This window comes from Cervus canadensis, chromosome 1 (assembly GCF_019320065.1).
Source record: "Cervus canadensis isolate Bull #8, Minnesota chromosome 1, ASM1932006v1, whole genome shotgun sequence".
NCBI classification, from domain to species: domain Eukaryota; kingdom Metazoa; phylum Chordata; class Mammalia; order Artiodactyla; family Cervidae; genus Cervus; species Cervus canadensis.
Genome location: NC_057386.1, coordinates 74,049,884 through 74,067,020, shown reverse-complemented (window position 1 = coordinate 74,067,020; position 17,137 = coordinate 74,049,884). Strand labels below are relative to the sequence as shown.

The 17,137-nt window shown below is 36.8% G+C and overlaps 1 protein-coding gene across 6 annotated transcripts in view; it reads right to left on the bottom strand.

The window, feature by feature from the left end:
• INPP4B (inositol polyphosphate-4-phosphatase type II B) overlaps positions 1-17,137 on the bottom strand; it is an 885,859-nt gene that overhangs the window by 457,318 nt on the left and 411,404 nt on the right. For all 6 annotated transcript variants that reach the window (XM_043485578.1, XM_043485574.1, XM_043485541.1 and 3 more), the window contains exon 3: positions 7,630-7,692. The gene's annotated coding sequence lies outside the window, so the exon portion shown is untranslated. The remainder of the gene's footprint in view (positions 1-7,629; positions 7,693-17,137) is intronic.

Below are 17,137 nucleotides of genomic sequence, written 5' to 3'. Positions count from 1 at the left end.
AGTTTAATTTTGATGGAGGTTGATTCTTCCTTCACACATACTAAAGAGGGCTTTGAGGAAGTGCTGTCTCAGCAACGTCAAATACTGCAAAGTCCTTAACATCCCACACATCCACCCAAGGCCAGTTAAATACTATGTGTTTGAGAAAAACTAAAACTGAAGCTTTGGCTATATCCTCAGGCCATTTCTAATACAGACATCAGAAGTTATTCGAATTCCTTTTGAGGCTACATTTCAGGTTCAAATTAGTATTGACTGAATTAGCTATGGTTTCTGATGATTAATTTCTCATTTTCTTTTGAAATCTGAAATTTCAAAGTAAGACAGATAATGAATTTAATTAAAATTTTATCTTCTGCTTTTTATTATGACAGGCAAGAATAAATGCATATTTGTGATCATTACAATTTCGCTCTAACTCTCCAGAGATGTTCATAGAGTGCCTGAGGTTATCTACAAAGAATATAGTGTGACCTAACTAAGATTTCTCCATCACACTGCTTACTGCATACAGATAATAAGTCTGAATTCTCTCACTGAAAGCAGTTTCTTTACACTCAAATGTGTACACAATCACACATTCTACCTTAAAATATTTACTCAATAAAACTGCACTACAATAAGAGCAAACAATAGGTACTCAAAAAAATAAAATTTAATTGTTAAATCTGAATTGGGAAGAATAACAACAAAAAGAACAAGGCTGAATAGTGATGTTTCAAGCCATTGTTCCACCTGCAAATTCATTTAGTTTCTCTGGTGCCTCTCATGCAACTAAAGAAATCATAGATTAATGGAGTGAATTCCCTTTAAAACATGAGCTAATCTAGGATCAGCTATAGTATGTATGTATGCTGAATCACTTCAGTCATGTCTGATTCTATGCAATTCTATGGACTATAGCCCGCCAGGCTCCTCTGTCCATGGAATTCTCCATGCAAGAATACTGCAGTGGGTTGCCAAGCCCTCCTCCAGGGGATTTTCCCAACCTAGGGATCGAACTCACGTCTCCTGCAGCTCCTGCATTGCAGGCAGACTCTTTACCACTGAGCCACCACAACATGATTATCTGTGTAGAAAATAGCCAAAAACTCTTTAGCTGAAAGGGCTTCTCTGGTGGCTCAGTGGTAAAGAGTCTGCCTGCAATGCAGGAGCTGCAGGAGACGTGAGTTCGATCCCTAGGTTGGGAAAATCCCCTGGAGGAGGGCTTGGCAACCCACTGCAGTATTCTTGCATGGAGAATTCCATGGACAGAGGAGCCTGGCGGGCTATAGTCCATAGAATTGCATAGAATCAGACATGACTGAAGTGATTCAGCATACATACATACTATAGCTGATCCTAGATTAGCTCATGTTTTAAAGGGAATTCACTCCATTAATCTATGATTTCTTTAGTTGCATGAGAGGCACCAGAGAAACTAAATGAATTTGCAGGTGGAACAATGGCTTGAAACATCACTATTCAGCCTTGTTCTTTTTGTTGTTATTCTTCCCAATTCAGATTTAACAATTAAATTTTATTTTTTTGAGTACCTATTGTTTGCTCTTAATGTAAAGAGGTAAACCACATGTGGCTGATTTTTCATTTTCCCCTCTCTTTTCTTTCAGTTCAGACCTGAAGGAAGTTCTTATTTTTTGACATGAGCCAAAAGACTGTGGCAAGCTTAAAAGAATTTAAATCATACATGTATATTTTCAGAACATAATGTAATTAAACTGGAATTCAATAACAGAAAAGTATCTAAAAAATACAAATATGAGGGAAATAGGTTACACACTGTTATATAACCACTGGGCCAAAGAGGACATCACAAGAGTAATTAGAAAATAATTTGAATTATGAAAGTAAAGAATAATAACAAAATTTGTGGAATGTACCAATAATAGAAGTACTTATAAAAATTTATTATATTAATATTAGAAAAGTTTCAAATCTATGATCCAAGTTACCTTAGGAAACTAGAAAGAGTACATTCTAGTAAAACTAGTTTTCTAGTAAAACTAGAAAGACTACATACTCCCATAAGGGAGGGAATAATACAAATTTAAGCAGAAATAAATATGATTGAAAATTAAAACAATTGAAAAAAATTCAATAAATCCAAAAGCTATTTCTTTGCAAAGATAAATAAAATTGATAAATTTATCCAGACTGACCAAGAAAAAGAGAGAAGCTATACATTAGCAATATTAGGAATGGAGGATGAGACATCACTACAAACCAGAACTTAAACAATAAACAGATATTCTGAATAATATGAAAACAAATGTAACAATAAAACAAGGTCTTACTATATAGCAGAGAGAACTATACTCAGTATATTGTAATAAACCATAGTGGAAAAGAATCTGAAAAAGAATACACATGTGTATGTATAACTGAATCACTGCTATACACCAGAAAGTAACACAACATTTTAAATCAACTATACTTCAATTTTTTGAAGTATAATTATATAAAATTAAACAAATTTCTTGAACAAAAACTGCCAAATCTCACTCAAGAAGAAATGTATAAGTTGAATAGTCCTGTACCTATTACAAAACTTGGATTCATATTTAAAAGCTACAAACAAAACTCTAGGCTAGCTGACTTTCCTGATGAGTGGTACTAAAAATTTGAAGAACAAATAATAAAAATCTACACAAACTCTTTGACAAAACCAAAAATGGGGAATAATTTCCTATTTCTTTTATGACGCCAGCATTATGCCAGTGCAAAATCAAGGATGCTATAAAAAAGAAAAAAAACAGAAAAATATGCTCATGAAATTTGACTCAGAAAAAAATATCAACAAAAGCTTAGCTATAACAGATCTAATTCAACAGTATACAAAAGTTGTTCATTCTAGAGTGAACTGGTATACAGAGGGGTTTATCTAGGAATGCAAAACTAGTTCAACATTCAAAAATTGAACACATATGATCATCTCAAAGATGCAAAAAAAGTAACTGACAAAAATTCAACATCCAGAAAAAAGAAACTTGCATTCAGAAAACTGTTTAATAAAAAAACAAACAAAAAACTCTCAGCAACTTAAGAATGAAAGCCAAGAACTTTGATTATGGAAATCTACAAAAGTGCAACAGTTACCATCACAACTAGAAAATAAAAGGCTCAGTACTTTGATGCTAAGATCAGGAATAAGTTAAGAATTCCCACTCTCACCTTTCCTCTTCAATTTCACAGCAGAAGTCATAAGCAAAGCAATAAGGCAAGGAAAAAACAAAAGACATACAGATTGGAAAGAAACAACTAACATTATATCTGTTTGCAGACAACATGATTATCTGTGTAGAAAATAGCCAAAAATATCTACCAAAAAAGCTAGAAAAAATTTTATCGAAGTTGTGCAATATAAAGTCAATATACAAAAATCAACTGTCTACAAAATAGCTATGAAAATGGAAAAATAAACTTTTTAAAAGTACCATTTATTATAGGACCAAAAAGCAAAAAATTAGAAACAAAACCAAACAAAATATGTACAGAATCTTTATGTTATAATCTACAGAACACCGATAAAAGAAATAAGACAAAATCAAATGAAGATATACATATGTGTGTGTGTGTTCATGGATTCAAAGTCTCATTATTAAGATGTCAGTTTTTTTTAAACTGACCACTAGGGGCAGAGCTAGGCTCCTGACTGCAAGGTACATAGCTGTCAAAACTAAGAACACATTTAGAAAGGCAACTGGACTCACAACTGTTGTTACTGCAACCTGGTGCTCAATGGCCTAAATTCATGCCACCAGTAACTCAGAAACCAGTGTTCAATCAAGCAGCAAACACTGTCAGAGGTCCAGTCCCTTGTTGAGCTGTTTGGTAAATGGTAACAAAAAGAGAGTGGAGGGTAAAAGGAAAGAGCCATTAAAATACAGTGTGGCTGGGCTCTCTGATTGGCTCTGTGTTCAGCATCACCTTATATATAAATGAATGGGCAACAAGGAACAGTGCCTGAACACAACACACAAGAAAACAGAAAGCAAAGTGGGTAAGATAATTATCTCAACAGACAACCTGTGACTGCTTCATGGAGGAGATGCTATTTGGCCAGACTTTAAGAGATTTATGCACCAGAAAGGTGGGTACAGATAAAAGGAAAGGGGAGGGGAAGGCAGGGAAGAGGGAGGGAAAATGAGAGAAAATAAGGAAGAAAAATACCGAAAGTGGAGGCAGTGCGAACAAAGACCTAAAGCTACAAATGTAGAATATGCATAAATAACAGGAAATTAGCTAGTCAGATAGGAGCAGAGTGCATGGAGCAGCAACAGGAAGTGGGTACATTATCATTGAATGAAATCATCCACAGGGAGGCATAACCGCTTGTGTTTCCAATGTTAGACATGGTGTTTGTACACCAGGAGATAGGGCAATCAGGGTTACCTCCTTCCTGCCCTGGTAGTTCACTGCCTCACTCGAAGTAAACAAATAATAACTGAGCAACTATTATGCATATTATTAAACAAATAATAAAAGAGCAACACAGAGGCAAAGTACTGTGAGTAATTCAGGAGCAATATGTCACTATACCTTTAAGTGGGATTTACAATCTGGACAGCAGAATCCAAACTACTCACAAAAAAAAAAAACCCAAAAAACAGATAGCTCAGGTAAAAGGATTAATGAACCTGCCTTCTAGTCTTTGCCTCCAAGGCACAGAATCAAAAAGCAATTTCTGAATCTATGGTTTTGGCAATATTCTGTGCTAGATATTAAATGTACATTCTCAAATTTAGTTTTGTTTACTTTTACCTTTTCCCTTTTTTCCCCTTCTTTCTAGAACTGAACATATCTGGTCAGTGTGTAAGTCAAGAGACAAATGCAAAAGAAACCACATTGTAGAATGGATATTTTAAAAGGACATCTTAAAAATACTCATTTTATTAATGGGTAAACCGAGATTGAGAACAATTTGAAATTTTGTCCAGGGTCAGACAGTGAATGAGTTAGGGAGAAGGGATTTAACTCCAGTTTTAACACTTTAAAAATTCATTGTTTTTATATTGCGCAAAATACAGTCCCTGAAAACCATTTAAAGAAATTAAAAGAATTGTCATTTAGTTGCAAAAATTCCTTCTGAAAAAGGAAACAGTAAAGATCAATTTCATGCCAGAAAGCATGTTCCCCAGGCACCAACTCATTCTAAGATAGGTGATTATTCAATCTGGCTGTAATATTACCATCTCTGTTTTCCTCCCTGTTTTATGTTTTCATGTTAATCATTTTACTTTCTTTTCTTTTTTTAAGCCATATTCAATTAAGATGTTTAATTAGTTTTCAAATTTGAGACACATCTCTAGTAGAAAGCAAACAATAAGAGTAGTAATTAAGGGACAGCTGTCTCATCTTTCTGGGGATGAAACAAAGCTTTTTTGTTTCTAAGTTATAAATACTAGGGAAGTTTTCAAGATTTTTTAAAGAAATAGTTAACTGAGTAGTTAACTGAATTCAAAGATACTGAATTGATCTAAAAAAGTCAACGTTCTTTCCAACACATGCTGAGAACCTTTCTTCTGGGATAACCTTAGGTTAACTCTAACACTATGAGTCCTTAAAACTTTTATTGCTGCAAATACAGAATCTCCACATTTTATACAAAACCAAATCATTTCTTTAGACTCTAAAGTAGGCACCAACCCAAGATATCTTCCTCACTTTTAAAATTCTGTGACTTTTACAAATAAAGGAGAATAAGCACTTTCAGTGGAGAGGAATAAAATTCAGAGCAGCTAAGATGCAGATACTATTTTTTTTGTGGTTTTCCTTTTATTTAAGAGAACAAATATTACTAATATTAACATTGAAAATTACTTAGTAAGCTTTTATTCCAGTACTCCTTATTGGTACTTTCAGGTATTATTTTCACATGCAAAGTATAATCAGGATTTGAAACAATTAACCATATAATTCAGGTCAAGAAAAATCTTCTGCCTGAAAAGCTAACCCATAGAAGCAAACAGTTGTGTTTTTTTTTTTTCCCCTTGGCTTGAATTATCCAGATTCTGGAAAATTATGAAACACAATTTAATGTGCAAAGCCATAAAACAGGTCAGGTTACCCAAAAGCAGGCCAGCCTCAGGAGGATAAGGAACCCCTTAAAATACGTATTTCTAAGACAGAAACTTCTAAAACAGTTCCTCATGTAAACCTGGAAATAACGGTTAAGTAATAGCAAGTTCACTAAAGGTGCACACACATACACAAACACATTCACATATGTATATACTACAGAACTTCCCAGAACCTATGTGGATGTGTGTTTAAAGCTCCTAAGAGTGGTACAGTATTCAGAAATTTTCAAACCTTTTTGATCCCAAACCATTTTATATAGAACAGATCATAGAACTAGTATCCGGACTCACCGAGAACCTTATTGCACAGTCATAAGCCTTTTATACTGTATACTGGCAGGAGATGTAGGAGGGTTGGGTTGGGTGGTAGATTTGAAAGTTTGTCTTAATACACCCAGGGGACCAGAAGAAAGACCAAATGACGTAGGACAGAAATGCCAAGGGCAAAAACTGGCCAAGCAAAGCTGGTTTGAAGACGCTTCTACCATAACCACTAAGACCCTATGGGACTAGGCTGATTGCCATATTCATGTTCATTCATTTACTTTCTCTTTGGCTGCATCACAGAGGGTGTGGGATCTCAGTTCCCTGAGCAGGGATCGAAACTGCATCCCTTGCGCTGGAAGCATGGAGTCATAACCACTGTGTCATCAGGGAAATCTCCATCTCATTTTTCAACACAGCTTCATTTTCTGCTTCTCTCCACCTCTGTGACCTTCCTTAATCTTTTTCAGTTACGTTCTTTATTCACTGCTGTCCTTTCTACCTGGGACTCTTTGCTTTATACTTCAAGCTCTGAGTTTAACACTGTCTTCCAAAGAAACACCCTCTGTTCAGTCCATCTATAATAGATTCCTCTCTTCTTTCCCAGCATTTTCCCTACAGAATTTCTCTTTATAACATTTATCACAGTTTTTATTTACATATTGATACTTGTTTATTTATTTCATGTCATGTTCACAGGACTACAAGCACCACGAAGGCAGGAATAGACTATGTCTGTTTTGTCCAAATTTATCATCACCAAATACCTCATAGATGAGTGTTTGCCATATAGCAGGCCTTTTATAAATATGTGTTAATTTAATAATAAATGATAATAATTAATTCCTTCACATATCTCCCTGAGTGAAAGTTGCTCAGTCATGTCTGACTCTTTGCTTACCCCATGGACTATACAGTCCATGGAATGCTGCAGGCCAGAATACTGGAGTGGGTAACCTTTCCCTTCTCCAGGGGATCTTCCCAACCCAGGGATCGAACCCAGGTCTCCTGCACTGCAGGCAGATTCTTTACCAGCTGAGCCACAAGGGAAGCCCATGTCTCCCTTGGCCTGGCCTAATTGAAATCCTCAAAATTGATTTAATGTATACATAGAAATAAGTTCCTCTCTAGGATATAATCATCTATCTAGAATATGAAGTCGCACACATTCTAAAACATCAGACTTGCATTTTTGTAAAATATTTTTATAATGGGGCTGTAGGTTTGAATAAATCATCAATCTAAATCAACATTATGGGTTGATTATTGAGAACCACTCTTGTACCTGCTTTCTCGTATTCTTCAAATACTTCTACTCTTTTATTACTGCCTTGCTGATTTCAGGGCTCTGCAAAGAACAAAAAGAAAAATGTTAGGATTTGTTGTTTCACCAGGAACTCCTCTCTTTTAAAAAAAAATTATTGGAGTATAGTTGCTTTACAATGTTGTGTTAATGTCTGCTATACAGCAAAGTGAATCAGCTATACATGTACACAGATCCCCTCCTTTTCTGGATTTCCTTCCCCTTTTGGTCACCACAGAGCACCGAGTCTATTTCCCGTGCTATACAGTAGGTTCTCATCCATTATCAATTTTATCCATAGTATCAATAATGCATATATGTCAATCCCAATCTCCCAATTCATCCCAGCCCTTCCTTCCCCCCTTGGTGTCCATACATTGTTCTCTACGTCTGTGTCTTTATTTCTGCTTTGCAAATAGCTTCATCTATAGGAATGCCTCTTTCCTAGGTAAAATATTTAATTTGCTTGTAATGCCCATTATTCCAAACTTGAGGACTTATGATCACAAGATCCATGGAATACAGCTATTTCTTATTTGTATTCAAATTAATCTGCTTCGCTCAGCTCACAGAGGTCTACAGGAAAAGAACTCTAGCTGACTCATTTATTTGCTTACATGCACCAAGCACTATCCTAAGTTATTGGATCAACTCATTTATTCCTCATAACTACTGAGCAGACAAGGGTTAACTCAGCAGGCTTGAGTTACTGAAATGCTACCCTTTCTAAAGAAAGGTCCTCCTTCAGAACTGGCCTTAGTCCAGCTCCTGGAAGATGACCTCTGAGCTCTCGGAATAGGCTGACTGATGAGAGAGTTTCCATATGTGTTTCTGCTGCTCCAGGTGGGCCAGAAACATTTATGGTGAACACCTCTTTTTGCTTGAAGGGGAGGGGCTGAAGTCTGAACAGTGAGGTCAGTCATGTGGTGCTGCAAGCTTCTGTGACTGACCTCTAATAAAACTCTAGACACCACAGGTCAGCTGAGCTTCCCTGGCTGACCACATGTGACCAGTTCACATATGTGGTCACACACGATGGCTGAGAGAATTAAGGGCATCCCCATGTGCCCTTAGGGGCTTCCCAGGTGACTCAGTGGTAAAGAATCTGCTTGCCAGTGCAGGAGGCAAAGGAGACATGGGTTCGATCCCCAGGTCAGGAAGATCCTCTGGAGTAGGACATGGTGACCCGCTCCAGTATTCTTGCCTGGAGAATCGCATGGACAGAGAAGACCAGGGGATCGCAAAGAGTCAGACACAACTGAGCATGCACACACGCAGGGGCCCTTAAGACACAAAACCTCCCCCAAAAAGATGTCATTTTCATCATAGGGGACTGGAATGCAGAAGCAGGAAGTCAACAGATACTCAGAATAACAAGGCAAGTTTGGCCTTGGAATACAAAATGAAGAAGGGGAAAGGCTAACAGAGCTTTGTCAAGAGAACATGCTGGTCATAGCGAACACCTTCTTTCTACAACACAAGAGATGGTTCTATACAAGGACATCACCAGATGGTCAATGCCAATATCAGATCATGTTCTTTACAGCAAAGATGGAGAAGCTCTCCACAGTCAGTAAAAACAAGACCTGGAACTTACTGTGGCTCAGATCATTGGCTCCTTATTGCAAAATTCAGGCTTAAGTTGAAGAAAGTAGGGAAAACTACTAGGCCATTCAGGTATGATGTAAATCAAATCCCTTATGATTAGACAGTGGAGGTGATGAATAGATTCAAGCAACTAGATGTGGTAGACAGAGGTTGGGAACATTGTACAGGAGGCAGAGAAACCATTCCAAAGAAAAAGAAATACCAGAAGGCCAAGTGGTTGTCTGAGGAAGCTTTACATATAGCTGAGGAAAGAAGAAAAGCAAAAAGCAAGAGAGAAAGGGAAAGATATGCCCAGTTGAATGTAGAGTTACAGAGAATAGCAAGGAGAGACAAGAAGGCTTTTTCAAATGAACAATGCAAAGAAAGAAGTGACACAAAAAGGGAAAGACTAGAAACCTATTCAAGAAAACTGGAGATATCAAGGGAACATTTTGTGCAAGGATGGGCACGATAAAGGACAGAAACAGTAACAGTAAGAGGTGGCAAGAATACACAGAAGAACTAAACAAAAATGGTCAAAGTGAATCAGCTACACATACACATATACCCCTTCATTTCTGGATTCCTTTCCCATTAAGGTGACCACAGGGCATTGATCAGAGTTCCTTTGCTATACAGTAGGCTCTCATCAGTTATCTATTATATACATAGTATCGGTAGTGTATATATGCCAATACCAACCTATGACTGTGAGTATAACAGCTTTTCTGAATCTTGGGAACCCTTCTAACAAATAATTGAGACTAAGGGTGGCCTTTGGGATCCCCAACAAACCACCCCGTGAGATACTATTACCCGCATAATATAGACAGTGAAGTGAAGTCACTCAGTCGTGTCCGACTCTTTGTGATCCCATGGACTATAGAGCCCACCAGGCTCCTCTGTCCATGGAATTCGCCAGGAAAGAATATACTGGAGAGGTTAGCCATCCTTCTCCAGGGGTCTTCCTGGGAACTGAACCTGGGTCTCCTTCACTGCAGCCAGATTCTTTACCGTCTGAGCCATCAGGGAAGGAATTGGCAAAGAAAGGAACTGGACAATGAATTCTGAGCTAACCCAGAATTCCACAGCTAGTTTAAGTGTCAGTATTTAAATTTGAACCCGATGATCTGGTTTAGGTATTTTACCACCACTATGACATGTGGTTTATCGAAATATTTATTATGTGCCATTCAATACATGTATCAAAAAATGCCACCTGGTTCTTTTTCTTATTTTGTTGTCAGGAATGATAATTTTCAAATTGCAAATGTACCATCAATTACCAAATTTCATTTTGTCTGTCAACAAAAGAGCAATAACTTTTTTGAGTTAAAGTTGTACTTTCTTCTGTATTTTATTCAAAACAAACTTTTTTCCAGTCATGTCAACAATGCAGATGTGATGTTAAGATTTTCTCACTAACATCCTCATATATTTCTTTCTATATGGTTTTTAACACAGGGGGATGAAAACTACAGAGTTAGCTTTAAATCAAACACCAGGTTTTATTTAATTTGGGGAAAACAAAATACCTTATCACAGTTTTTCTTAAGATTTATAATATTTTAAGTCTAAGACATCCAGAATTGCCTTGAAGTGTCAGAAGAAATAGTTTCATAGTAGGAGAAAGCATGAGACTGATCAGTTGCTATTAAAGAAAATGTAAACCATCTACTGATTTCTAAATACAGTGGATTAAAATAATATGCCAGTTATGTACAAAAGTCATGAGTTTGCTACATTAAGCTTTTTTAAGGTAAACTCTGCAAAAAACACTTTGGTCTAATTAATCATCTTCATTAGCTGTGTGAAGTAGCTTTATTGATTCGACTTATTCTAACACTGGAACAAAACCATAATTCATTATCTTATCTTTTTAAATTCACCCTAAACTAAGCATTGGACACTGTTGTACACATATGGATTCCGTGTCTCATTCTCATCGCTCAAACAGACTGTACATCTCTTGATATTCTGAAGTGTCATGACATCCGCAAAAGTAAGGAGTCTTCCTTGCAGTGTGGATATTCAGAAGCCAGTGTAGTCTCAGAGTGTCCAAAGAGTCCTTAAAATAACTTCCAAAAGTACAAGTAAAGAATGCAGGGGAAGGGCAATCCTTCACATAGTGATGCTGAAATACATGGAATGTAAACTGGATAACTGTGAAAATGCAAAGAATAAAAGTTTATGATGCAGAAGTATCAATGGTGTTACATGGGCCTGAGTCTTTCATACTTGTTTTGTTCCCTTTATCTTGTTATTTATTAATTCTCAGCTCCCATCACAAAACAAGAACTAATTTACCCAAACCCACCAAAGTGTTGGGTTGTCTTAAGTAAATATCCCACAGAGTGAATGCAAACAAAAGCCTTATTTAACACTTATCATTGCCTTCACAATAAATGATCAAGTAGAATACTGGCCTTAATTAGAACATAAAGTTTTCTTAAGAAAATAGAAAATTCTGTCTTAGACAACTTCAACTAAGTATTCAAATAAATTGAATATTATTGATTAGCAATAAATTAGGCAATATTTTTAAAAATGGAGTAGCCTCTATTGGGCTTTACCTTATGCTTCTTGGGTTCCTATATCCATCCCCTGTGGCCCTAAATGGGGCAGGCTCTCCTGACTCACGTTTTCCCTCCACTCAGGAGTTCTGGTGTGATGGGGATATAGCCAAAGTCCCAGCTGGATATCTTCCTTTTCCACATTGCCCCATGAAAGCATGCTGGGCTTGAGATGCCTTGTTGTTGATCTCAGACAGCCTGGTGACTAAAGGTCAAGAGTCCCATCAGTGAGAGGTTTGGGGATACTATGCCAAAGGCAAGAGCTAAGTGGGGTGGAGTTTAGAAAGGACTAGGAAGAGATGACATATATGTCAGGATGTTGTATAGTACAGAGATCCTCTCTGCTTCTGAAAAACTCAAGTATTTGTCCCCTAAAAGATCCAGCAGTTAAAACCTGTTTCACAGATATTATATATAACATATACACACACATATACACACATAGTAAAATTAGTAGAATTAGTAGAATTTGTCTCTGAAATAGATGTGAAAATAATCTCAAAAGTAGACTTTTTAAAAATTAAACTTTAATTAGAGGATAATTACTTTACAATATTGGGCCTCCCTCTTGGACCTTCCTCCCACATCCCCACCCCTCTGGGTTGTCACAGAGCATTGGATTTGAGCTCTGTGCATCATACAGCAAATTCCCATTGGCTATATATCTAAAAGCAGACTTCTAAAATCTTACTTTAGGTCTTCAATTTCCAACCCTTACTGTAAAAACAAAACAGAATTTATAATAGCTAAAAATGAGATTATTCTCAAGTGCTGACAATCTTTGCATCAACTAAAAGACTACAAAAATTTTCCTACAATAATTTAGAAAATGACTCAAGAAAAGTCTCAGGATACAAGATAAATTTGCAATAATAACTTCTATATAACAGCAATAAGCAGCAAGTAAAATTTTTAAAGTAAATAAATGCAACTCCCAGTGGCATCAACCACCCTGACTCACTATAGCAGTAACAACAAAACCAACAAAGCACTTATGAATAACTCTCTAAAAAAATTATTAAAAGCTATAAAGGAAATAGGGAACTATAACGCATGCATGAGTGGGAAAGTACTTACAACATAAATATCATGACTCCTGAAATTAATTTATATTTTTAGCGTAATTCCAATCAAAATTCTAGTAGGGGTAATTTTAGAGTCTGTCAAAACTTTCTAAAGTTTACTTGAAGAATAAAGAAAGTTTTGAATGTAAATATTAATGAGATGTTTTGTTCTAGCTAATTATAAAACACATTGTTGTGACACAACATTTAACATAGTACAGAACTGGCTTAGAAATTGACATACAAGATATTCCAGAAACATCTGTTTTATGTATTTATTCAACATATATTTAATGCCCGTCATATGCCAAGCACTATGCTAGTTATTGAAGTGAAAATGCAATTCCTGCCCTCAGAAAATTTGAAGGGGGAAAAACTAGCTATTTTCATTTTGATAGAAATTGATACAAATGGGCATAGGACTTTATGAATGTGTATAGAAAAGAAATCTAAATTCAGGGTATCATAAAATGGGCACCACTAATTAATGAAAAAGAAATTATTTAATAAGTAATGTTGAGATAATTGCCTATCTTTTGAAACAAAAATCTAATATATCCCATTAGATAGAGATATAAATTGCAAATATATTATGGAATTAAATACAACTGAAATGCAACATAAAAAATAAATTAAAATGGAATTGATTATTTATATTTCTCTTTGGAGAGGGTAAGTCTACTTCTGAAGTATATAAGTGCTAAAAGAAATTAGAAAGAATATAACAGGTTGGTTGGACTATGTGAAAAAACTTCCCTAGGTAAAAAAGATAAAAAGAAAAAATTAAAAAGCAAAGCAGATGTGAAACTATTTGCAGCAAATACAATACACCAAAATATATTTTATATAAATACTAAATACCAAAATCAAAATGAAGAAAGAGCTCATTAATGAACATATGGAAAAATGTTCAACTTCATTAGTTCTCAAGGAAATAACCATTAAAATAATGATCAACAATATTTCATCTAACAAATTGGCAATGAAGAGAAAATGTTCATCCCTGGTGTCATTTTGAAATTGTTTTGAATGCCACTTTTCTAAAACCTTTAAGAGCTCTAAAAGTATTCCTATCCTATCGCAGAAAATCTTGAAAGAATTCTCACTATATAAAATTCATACAAGATGCTCATTTCAGGCACACTCTATTTGAATACCCACTAATCCATAGCACCCTTCAGATAACTGCTGGTGAAATATTCATCATGCTATCACAGGCACCATATCCAGTTAACAGGAGGCATGCAAGACATGTCTTGAATATCGAATAGATGAACTAATGGGCTTATTTCTTCATCATTAAAATAAATAAAAGTGGGACTCTGGCTTCTCAAAAAATATTTTCATAGTCTTTGATCTCAGCTCAGTTCAGTCGCTCAGTCGTGTCTGACTCTTTGTGACCACATGGGCTGCAGCATGGCAGGCCTCCCTGTCCATCATCAACTCCCAGAGTTTACTCTAACTCATATCCATTGAGTCAGTGATGCCATCCAACCATCTCATCCTCTTTCGTCCCCTTCTCCTCCCACCTTCAATCTTTCCCAGCATCAGGGTCTTTTCAAGTGAGTCAGTTCTTCACATCAGGTGGCCAAAATAATGGAGTTTCAGCTTCAACATCAGTCCTTCCAATGAACATTCAGGACTGATTTCCTTTAGGATGGGCTGGTTGGATCTCCTTGCAGTCCAAGTGACTCTCACAAGTCTTCTCCAACACCACAGTTCAAAAGCATCAATTCTTTAGCACTCAGCTTTCTTTATAGTCCAACTCTCACATCCATACATGACCACTGGAAAAACCATAACTTTGACTAGACAGATCTTTGTTGGCAAGGTAATGTCTCTGCTTTTTAATATGCTGTCTGGGTTGGTCATAACTTTTCTTCCAAGGAGCAAATGTCTTTTAATTTCATGGCTGCAGTCACCATCTGCAGTGATTTTGGAGCCCAGGAAAATAAAGTCAGCCACTGTTTCTACTGTTTTCCCATCTATTTGCCATGAAGTGATGGGATCGGATGACATGACCTTAGTTTTCTGAATGTTGAGCTTTAAGCCAACTTTTGTCATCTGCATATCTGAAGTTATTGACATTTCTCCCAGAAATCTTGGTTCCAGCTTGTGCTTCATCCAGCCCAGCGTTTCTCATGATGTACTCTGCATATAAGTTAAATAAGCATGGTGACAATATATAGCCTTGACATACTCCTTTCCCGATTTGGAACCAGTCTGTTGCTCCATGTCTAGTTCTAACTGTTGCTTCCTGACCTGCAGACAGATTTCTCAGGAGGCAGGTCAGATGGTCTGGTATTCCCATCTCTTTAAGAATTTTCCACAGTTTGCTGAGATCCACATAGTCAAAGGCTTTGGCGTAGTCAATAAAGCAGAAAAAGATGTTTTTCTGAAATTCTCTTGCTTTTTTGATGATCCAACATGTGTTGGCAATTTGATCTCTGGTTATTCTGCCTTTTCTAAATCCAGCTTGAACATCTGGAATTTCTCAGTTCATGTACTGTTGAAGCCTGGCTTGGAGAATTCCGAGCGTTACTTTACTAGCATGTGAGATGAGTGTGATTGTAGTTTCAGCATTCTTTGGCATTGCCTTTCTTTGGGATTGGAATGAAAACTGACCTCTTCCAGTTCTGTGGCCACTGCTGAGTTTTCCAAATTTGCTGGCATATTGAGTGCAGCACTTTCACAGCATCATCTTTTAGAATTTGAAAGAACTCAACTGGAATTCCATCACCTTCACTTGCTTTGTTTGTAGTGATGCTTCCTAAGGTCAACTTGGCTTTGCATTCCAGGATGTATGGCTCCAGGTGAATGATCATACCATTGTGATTATCTGGGTCGTGAAGATCTTTTTTGTACAGTTCTTCTGTGTATTCTTGCCACCTCTTCTTAATATCTTCTGCTTCTGTTAGGTCCATACCATTTCTGTCCTTATTGTGCCCAGCTTTGCATGAAATGTTCCCTTGGTATCTCTAATTTTCTTGACGAGATCTCTAGTCTTTCCCATTCTGTTGTTTTCCTCTACTTCTTTGCAATGATCACTGAGGAAGACTTTCTTATCTCTCCTTGCTATTCTTTGGAACTCTGCATTCAAATGGGGATATCTTTCCTTTTCTCCTTTGCTTTTCCCTTCAATTCTTTTCACAGCTATTTGTAAGGCTTCTTCAGACAGCCATTTTGCTTTTTTGCATTTCTTTTTCTTGGGGATGGTCTTGATCCCTGTCTCCTGTACAATGTCACGAACCTCCATCCATAGTTCTTCAGGTACTCTGTCTATCAGATCTAATCTCCTGAATCTGTTTCTCACTTCCACTGTATAATCATAAGGGATTTGATTTAGGTCATACCTGAATGGTCTAGTGGTTTTCTCTACTTTCTTCAATTTAGGTCTGAATTTGGCAATAAGGAGTTCATGATCTGAGCTACAGATCATGAGTCAGCTCCCAGTCTTGTTTTTGCTGACTGTATCGAACTTCTCCATCTTCGGCTGCAAAGAATACAATCAGTCTGATTTTGGTATTGACCATCTGGTGATGTCCATGTGTAGAGTCTTCTCTTGTCTTGTTGGAAGAGGGTGCTTGCTATGACCAGTGTGTTCTCTTGGCAAAACTCTATTAGCCTTCACCCTGCTTCACTCTGTACTCAAAGGCCAAATTTGCCTGTTACTCAAGGTCTTTGATCTAGTAATTCTAATTCTGGGTTTCTATCTAGGGAGGTAATCCTAAATAGAGGGGGAGAAAAGGTGTATACATAAAGAATTACCACAGTAGGTAAAACTTAGAGATCACCTAAATATTCAAGTATAAAGGAATCTTTGAAAATATTGTGTTATTTTAATTTGGGGGAATAGTATGTCACCATTAAAAAGAAGAGTTTAGAATTCAGGTTTAGAAAGACTTATGCAAAATGTTAAAAGTGAAAAGCAAGTTTTATAGTTATATATCTCTTATATCAGTGGTACCCAAACTTTTTGGCACCAGGGGCTGGTTTCATGGAAGACAATTTTTCCATGAACTAGGGGGTGGGGGACTGAAGCTGAAGCTCCAATACTTTGGCCACCTGATGCAAACAGCCAATTCACTGGAAAAGACCCTAATGCTGGGAAAGATTGAAGGCAAATGGAGAAGAGGGTATGAGAGGATGAGATGGCTAGATTGCATAACTGACTCAATGGATATGAATGTGGGCAACTCCATGAGATGGTGAGGGACAGGGAGGCCTATCGTGCTGTAGTCCATGGGGTCACAAAGAGTCGGACAC